Consider the following 8,346-nt stretch of genomic DNA (forward strand, 5'->3'; position numbering starts at 1 on the left):
CTTTTGTCTTGTGTATTTATTTTTTATGTGAGTATGTTAGTATGTACCACACCTTCAGGAGGGAATGTACTAACTCTAAAGAAAATAACCAGACTTTTTGAAGCGGTGTCCATTTTTCTTTGGTCTGAATAATTAAATTAACAAAATAAATCGTACTTTGTATCAAGCCCAGTATTTGTATTTTTATCTGTGTTTGAATAAAAGTGGAAGTAGGTGTAACAATCCTGATACACGGCCGATGCGGATCGTTTTTTTTTGTTTAATTTTGTTAAAGTAGCTGGTATAGAAGGCTACAGACTATTTATTTTTTTTCACCACCATCCCGTAAAATGATTCCAACCATCCAGAAGTCAGTGTAAATCATAAAAAATGTAAATGTTATTCTTTATTTCATTGTTATTTGCATAAAAACACACAATTCAAATTCAAAAGCAGGCAGAGCATCCACCGTGCCCACAGTTATAAGGAACACCAGCTTTTTGACATGTTTAACTCTTTTTCCCTAAAGCAAATAATTCATCCAATAATAAAATTCTGTTTCCTCCCACAGTCCAAAGACATGCAGGTTAGGTTGATTGTTGACTCTAAATGTCCCGTAGGTGTGAATGTGAGCGTGAATGGTTGTCTGTCTCTATGTGTCAGCCCCATACACATACTGTATATACATAGACGCCGTATTGACTCCTGGATCGTTCGTCAACGTGGCCGCCATATTGGACAGGGCAAGACTGGCCTGTAACCCACAAGTGAACAGGGAGCTGGATGTTTTTATATGTTTACATTCTGAAAGCTATTTATAATGCCCCATCTAGTCGACTATAGTACTTTTATGTATTATAATAACTGAATAAATCTGTTTATTTACGTATTCACACTCGCCTCGCTTGTGAACAGCTGTTTAAACCAGGTGTTACACTTGTAAAATTAATCTGCACTGTACAGATTCTTTTCTCCATTGTATTCGGATGAACAAAACAAAGTAAGAACAGCACTTGTCAATTATCTGATGTCTATCCCAACAAATGTCTGTTGATGAATGATGTCAGAAATGCCTCAGAAGGGCTGGTACGAACAAGGAGGTGAAAATAAATTACAACATGGTTGGAGTGAGCAGGCGAACACACTATGTCCAGTTCAACTTTGATTTAATTCAGGTGGTATATATCAGATATATCTTTTGGTCGGTCAGTGTTGACCTCTCCTCAGTTCGAAGTTACGATTGTTTCTGACTCCACCTGCTCTGTATCCTTTGCTTTTTGCTCAGTGGTGTCCTCTTGTGAAAATACAGCAGCTTTTATTACAGCACAAAGCAGGTAAAAGACATCAACGAAATATATGAATGTTTTTCAATTTCAACTGAAGGAGTGGCCAACCACGTACTGTGTTATTCATGCACATTTTACTCAATAAAGAATGGTGTCAAGTGCGTATTTTTATATGCATATATGATGTTAGATTTGTCTGGTATTGTTATATTACACTTGTACACCTACCCGAGCTTTATGACTAGGACATGTTAATGTATGTTAAGCATGAAAGCCTGTATGTCCTGTACTGTATCTATAGGAGAGAATGGATTTACCAGAGTTTTAAGGGTGTGATCACCTCTACAATCTTTTTTTCTTTGGTCTGAATTACACCAGAACAAAATTAATTGCACTTACATTGCTTTATTGTAAGCGACTAATAGCCATAAAAATACATCCAAGTCATTCTAATTATTATTTATCGTGACAAACGTTACCAAGTAATGCATTATAAGGTCTTTTTCTTGCCATCTTGGCATCTGGACTCTCAAATTCACCTCCACGTGACATTCAGTCCCTGTTTCATGAAGAGACGTGTTGAAACACAAACCTATTTTAAATGATTACCTCAAATCTATTTAATGGGACTTATTATTATTCTCTGGAGAATATGAATGTGTGTATCAAATTTCACGTCAATTTATTCCATAGTTTTATTAGAGATATTTCAATAAAAGAAAAAAAGAAAAATATCGACCTGCTACAATACATCATCTGTGAGAAAATGTAATCACAGAAAACAATGAGCTCATTGTCTTTATTGATATGAATTAGTGTTTGTATGTCATCTTTTTTCATTTCCCCTAGAAGCACTTTGCTACGTTAAGAAAAGTTATGAAGAAATAAAGTTTATTCAGGTTTATTTAAGGCCAGCTCTTTGTGAAAACTTTCTAAACTGTTCCCAATACGCTGTTATGTCAATAAATAAACATCTTCGTTACCTATGTTGTGTAATTATCAACTAAAATCATTCAAATTTGCTTCAAGAGATGACGAGACCAACGTGGACTTACTACACATTACCAGAAGAAACAAACATGAGTGTGATGCTCCATCATACAAAACAACAACAAAGTACACTCTGGTTCTTTTCATTTTACATTTTAATACTTTGAATACTTTACATGGCATATTAACATGCATATCCAGATGCAGACGACAGAACAATCACCACAGTATGCAGCACAGTGTTTTCATCCAGTAAATTCCTTAAAATAAAAACCTGAATTATGGATATCAAATATCTCTTTGATTATATTGGATGTAAGAGCTTTTCATGCTGTTTTATCCGCCTACAGTATCTGGCTCATATGGTTCTGTGTCAGTGTTAACAGCAGTTAGTAAAACCTGCATGTATATTATGTCAAAAGAAGTTTGTCAGTATGATTAAGTATGTGATGAGATCTGTTATCATTAAATTAGGTTTGTGTTTGCAAAGAACACAAGTCACAGTTAAAGCATGTTAGAATTTACGATATATAGTATCAAATCAAAGGTATAAACATGATAAATAATGACAATAAATTAAGTTGAATCATACAGCCTCTTCATAAATAATACATGGTGTATATAGTGTCTAAATGTTGGTGGTATTAAGACCATTGTTCAAGTCCAGTTCTTAATTCAAAATAAAAAATGTAACAACTGCTACGACTAAAAGGAAACTTGTTTTGTTGATGACACCAGAAGAGGCAGCAGCAGTTGTCGGTGCAGCCGTGGTCGTGGTCGTGGTTGTAGGTGCAGCCGTGGTCGTGGTTGTAGGTGCAGCCGTGGTCGTGGTTGTAGGTGCAGCCGTGGTGGTGGTTGTAGGTGCAGCCGTGGTCGTGGTTGTAGGTGCAGCCGTGGTCGTGGTTGTAGGTGCAGCCGTGGTTGTGGTTGTAGGTGCAGCCGTGGTCGTGGTTGTAGGTGCAGCCGTGGTCGTGGTTGTAGGTGCAGCCGTGGTTGTCGTTGTAGGCGCAGCTGTGGTCGTCGTTGTAGGCGCAGCTGTGGTGGTGGTTGTCGGAGCAGCTGTGGTGGTGGTTGTAGGTGCAGCTGTGGTGGTGGTTGTAGGTGCAGCTGTGGTTGTCGTTGTAGGCGCAGCCGTGGTCGTGGTTGTAGGTGCAGCTGTGGTGGTGGTTGTAGGTGCAGCCGTGGTCGTGGTCGTGGTTGTAGGTGCAGCTGTGGTCGTCGTTGTAGGCGCAGCTGTGGTGGTGGTTGTCGGAGCAGCCGTGGTCGTGGTTGTAGGTGCAGCTGTGGTGGTGGTTGTAGGTGCAGCTGTGGTTGTCGTTGTAGGCGCAGCCGTGGTCGTGGTTGTAGGTGCAGCTGTGGTGGTGGTTGTAGGTGCAGCTGTGGTGGTGGTTGTAGGTGCAGCCGTGGTCGTGGTTGTAGGTGCAGCTGTGGTCGTCGTTGTAGGCGCAGCTGTGCTGGTGGTTGTCGGAGCAGCTGTGGTCGTGGTTTTAGGTGCAACTGTGGTCGTCGTTGTAGGCGCAGCCGTGGTCGTGGTTGTAGGTGTAGCTGTGGTGGTGGTTGTAGGCGCAGCCGTGGTCGTGGTTGTAGCCGCAGCCGTGGTGGTGGTTGTAGGTGCAGCTGTGGTTGTCGTTGTAGGCGCAGCCGTGGTCGTGGTTGTAGGTGCAGCCGCGGTCGTGGTTGTTGGAACAGCCGTGGTCGTGGTTGTAGGTGCAGCCGTGGTCGTGGTTGTTTGAACAGCCGTGGTCGTGGTTGTAGGTGTAGCTGTGGTTGTTGTTGTAGGCGCAGCCGTGGTCGTGGTTGTAGGTGCAGCTGTGGTGGTGGTTGTAGGTGCAGCCGTGGTCGTGGTTGTAGGTGCAGCTGTGGTCGTCGTTGTAGGCCCAGCTGTGGTGGTGGTTGTCGGAGCAGCTGTGGTGGTGGTTGTAGGCCCAGCTGTGGTGGTGGTTGTCGGAGCAGCTGTGGTGGTGGTTGTAGGTGCAGCCGTGGTGGTGGTTGTAGGTGCAGCCGTGGTGGTGGTTGTAGGTGCAGTCGTGGTCGTGGTTGTAGGTGCAGCCGTGGTCGTTGCCTGTCCGTTGCCAGAGGCTGTTTTGAGTATAAATTGTTGGATCAGTGTCACATTTAGTCCAACATTTCAAACAAATATAAGAACTGTATGTGGAATGAAAGTTTCTCTTACCAACAAACAGAAGGAGGATGACACAGATCTTCATCATCATTATGGGAACGTGCTTTTCTGTTTTTAAGAATATAATAATTGATTTTTGTTAGATACATTTTAGTAATGAAAATTGAATAATGTCACAACCTACTAAAGACATTTAGTAGGTTGTGTTAAATATGGATTTAAACTACTACTTACTGGTATTTAAAGGCATTATTATAAATTTCTGAATTACCAAAATGTAGTGTCACTCATAGCATATGTTTCAATTAGTTGTATTACTTTCATTACATTATCCACTGCATCTATAAGACAATAATACTTTGGTATCTATAAATGTAAACTACTGCCATTTATTTAGAGGAAAAATACATGTCAACATAAGCATCTACACTCCTGCTGGAAGGCTTTTTTGTGCCTTAATTAAACTTTTAATTAAAAACAACTTCATATCCCAACATAAAACATAGTTCTAGATGTACACACACAATAAAGCATTAATTACACAAGAAGCACAGATGTGGAGTGTAACACAAATATATAATAATATGTATAATATCATAATATTATAATTGAAGAAATACAGGAATCACAACTTGCTTTAAATGAAATTGGACAAATATTCACTCATAAAATACTTACAGATTTCGTCTTCACTGCAGTGACTGAAGTTGTGATGCGCTCTGATTCCACCTGTTTAGTATCCTTTGCTGTTTGCTGGTTGATGTCCTCAACTGAACAGCTTTTATATTCCCACAAAGCAGGTAAGATGAGGCTCTGAACAAAGATGTAGGGGTATGTATGTTTTTTTTAAGGTGTGGCCAGCCCTGTAATAACTTAGTCATACATCCTATTTTAACCGGTTCAGTGACATTCATTTTAGATATGACGTTGGAATAGATGTATTGGTTGGGGATATTTGTGACGTTCACATTTCTTTATATTCATGACAAGAATGCACCGATTGTTTTCATCATTCCACAGCTTTTGTCTTGTGTATTTATTTTTTATGTGAGTATGTTAGTATGTACCACACCTTCAGGAGGGAATGTACTAACTCTAAAGAAAATAACCAGACTTTTTGAAGCGGTGTCCATTTTTCTTTGGTCTGAATAATTAAATTAACAAAATAAATCGTACTTTGTATCAAGCCCAGTATTTGTATTTTTATCTGTGTTTGAATAAAAGTGGAAGTAGGTGTAACAATCCTGATACACGGCCGATGCGGATCATTTTTTTTTGTTTAATTTTGTTAAAGTAGCTGGTATAGAAGGCTCCAGGCTATTTTTTTTTTTTCACCACCATCCCGTAAAATGATTCCAACCATCCAGAAGTCAGTGTAAATCGTAAAAAATGTAAATGTTATTCTTTACTTCATTGTTATTTGCATAAAAACACACAATTCAAATTCAAAAGCAGGCAGAGCATCCACCGTGCCCACAGTTATGAGGAACACCAGCTTTTTGACATGTTTAACTCTTTTTCCCTAAAGCAAATAATTCATCCAATAATAAAATTCTGTTTCCTCCCACAGTCCAAAGACATGCAGGTTAGGTTGATTGTTGACTAAATTGTCCGTAGGTGTGAATGTGAGTGTGAATGGTTGTCTGTCTCTATGTGTCAGCCCCATAGACATACTGTATATACATAGACGCCGTATTGACTCCTGGATCGTTCGTCAACGTGGCCGCCATATTGGACAGGGCAAGACTGGCCTGTAACCCACAAGTGAACAGGGAGCTGGATGTTTTTATATGTTTACATTCTGAAAGCTATTTATAATGCCCCATCTAGTCGACTATAGTACTTTTATGTATTATAATAACTGAATAAATCTGTTTATTTACGTATTCACACTCGCCTCGCTTGTGAACAGCTGTTTAAACCAGGTGTTACACTTGTAAAATTAATCTGCACTGTACAGATTCTTTTCTCCATTGTATTCGGATGAACAAAACAAAGTAAGAACAGCACTTGTCAATTATCTGATGTCTATCCCAACAAATGTCTGTTGATGAATGATGTCAGAAATGCCTCAGAAGGGCTGGTACGAACAAGGAGGTGAAAATAAATTACAACATGGTTGGAGTGAGCAGGCGAACACACTATGTCCAGTTCAACTTTGATTTAATTCAGGTGGTATATATCAGATATATCTTTTGGTCGGTCAGTGTTGACCTCTCCTCAGTTCGAAGTTACGATTGTTTCTGACTCCACCTGCTCTGTATCCTTTGCTTTTTGCTCAGTGGTGTCCTCTTGTGAAAATACAGCAGCTTTTATTACAGCACAAAGCAGGTAAAAGACATCAACGAAATATATGAATGTTTTTCAATTTCAACTGAAGGAGTGGCCAACCACGTACTGTGTTATTCATGCACATTTTACTCAATAAAGAATGGTGTCAAGTGCGTATTTTTATATGCATATATGATGTTAGATTTGTCTGGTATTGTTATATTACACTTGTACACCTACCCGAGCTTTATGACTAGGACATGTTAATGTATGTTAAGCATGAAAGCCTGTATGTCCTGTACTGTATCTATAGGAGAGAATGGATTTACCAGAGTTTTAAGGGTGTGATCACCTCTACAATCTTTTTTTCTTTGGTCTGAATTACACCAGAACAAAATTAATTGCACTTACATTGCTTTATTGTAAGCGACTAATAGCCATAAAAATACATCCAAGTCATTCTAATTATTATTTATCGTGACAAACGTTACCAAGTAATGCATTATAAGGTCTTTTTCTTGCCATCTTGGCATCTGGACTCTCAAATTCACCTCCACGTGACATTCAGTCCCTGTTTCATGAAGAGACGTGTTGAAACACAAACCTATTTTAAATGATTACCTCAAATCTATTTAATGGGACTTATTATTATTCTCTGGAGAATATGAATGTGTGTATCAAATTTCACGTCAATTTATTCCATAGTTTTATTAGAGATATTTCAATAAAAGAAAAAAAGAAAAATATCGACCTGCTACAATACATCATCTGTGAGAAAATGTAATCACAGAAAACAATGAGCTCATTGTCTTTATTGATATGAATTTGTGTTTGTATGTCATCTTTTTTCATTTCCCCTAGAAGCACTTTGCTACGTTAAGAAAAGTTATGAAGAAATAAAGTTTATTCAGGTTTATTTAAGGCCAGCTCTTCGTGAAAACTTTCTAAACTGTTCCCAATACGCTGTTATGTCAATAAATAAACCTCTTCGTTACCTATGTTGTGTAATTATCAACTAAAATCATTCAAATTTGCTTCAAGAGATGACGAGACCAACGTGGACTTACTACACATTACCAGAAGAAACAAACATGAGTGTGATGCTCCATCATACAAAACAACAACAAAGTACACTCTGGTTCTTTTCATTTTACATTTTAATACTTTGAATACTTTACATGGCATATTAACATGCATATCCAGATGCAGACGACAGAACAATCACCACAGTATGCAGCACAGTGTTTTCATCCAGTAAATTCCTTAAAATAAAAACCTGAATTATGGATATCAAATATCTCTTTGATTATATTGGATGTAAGAGCTTTTCATGCTGTTTTATCCGCCTACAGTATATGGCTCATATGGTTCTGTGTCAGTGTTAACAGCAGTTAGTAAAACCTGCATGTATATTATGTCAAAAGAAGTTTGTCAGTATGATTAAGTATGTGATGAGATCTGTTATCATTAAATTAGGTTTGTGTTTGCAAAGAACACAAGTCACAGTTAAAGCATGTTAGAATTTAAGATATATAGTATCAAATCAAAGGTATAAACATGATAAATAATGACAATAAATTAAGTTGAATCATACAGCCTCTTCATAAATAATACATGGTGTATATAGTGTCTAAATGTTGGTGGTATTAAGACCATTGTTCAAGTCCAGTTCTTAATTCAAAATAAAAAATGTAACAA

General features: G+C 38.3%; 1 long non-coding RNA gene across 1 annotated transcript; it reads right to left on the reverse strand.

Moving 5' to 3' along the window:
- Positions 1-4,240: 4,240 nt before the first annotated feature.
- Positions 4,241-5,134, reverse strand: LOC141754181 (uncharacterized). Its single transcript, XR_012590574.1, has 3 exons — positions 5,056-5,134; positions 4,429-4,485; positions 4,241-4,334 (listed from the first exon to the last, which is right to left on the reverse strand). It is a non-coding gene; the product is annotated as an uncharacterized LOC141754181 (long non-coding RNA).
- Between the last annotated feature and the right edge of the window lie 3,212 nt (positions 5,135-8,346).

Source organism: Sebastes fasciatus, chromosome 17, assembly GCF_043250625.1.
Source record: "Sebastes fasciatus isolate fSebFas1 chromosome 17, fSebFas1.pri, whole genome shotgun sequence".
Lineage (NCBI taxonomy): Eukaryota > Metazoa > Chordata > Actinopteri > Perciformes > Sebastidae > Sebastes > Sebastes fasciatus.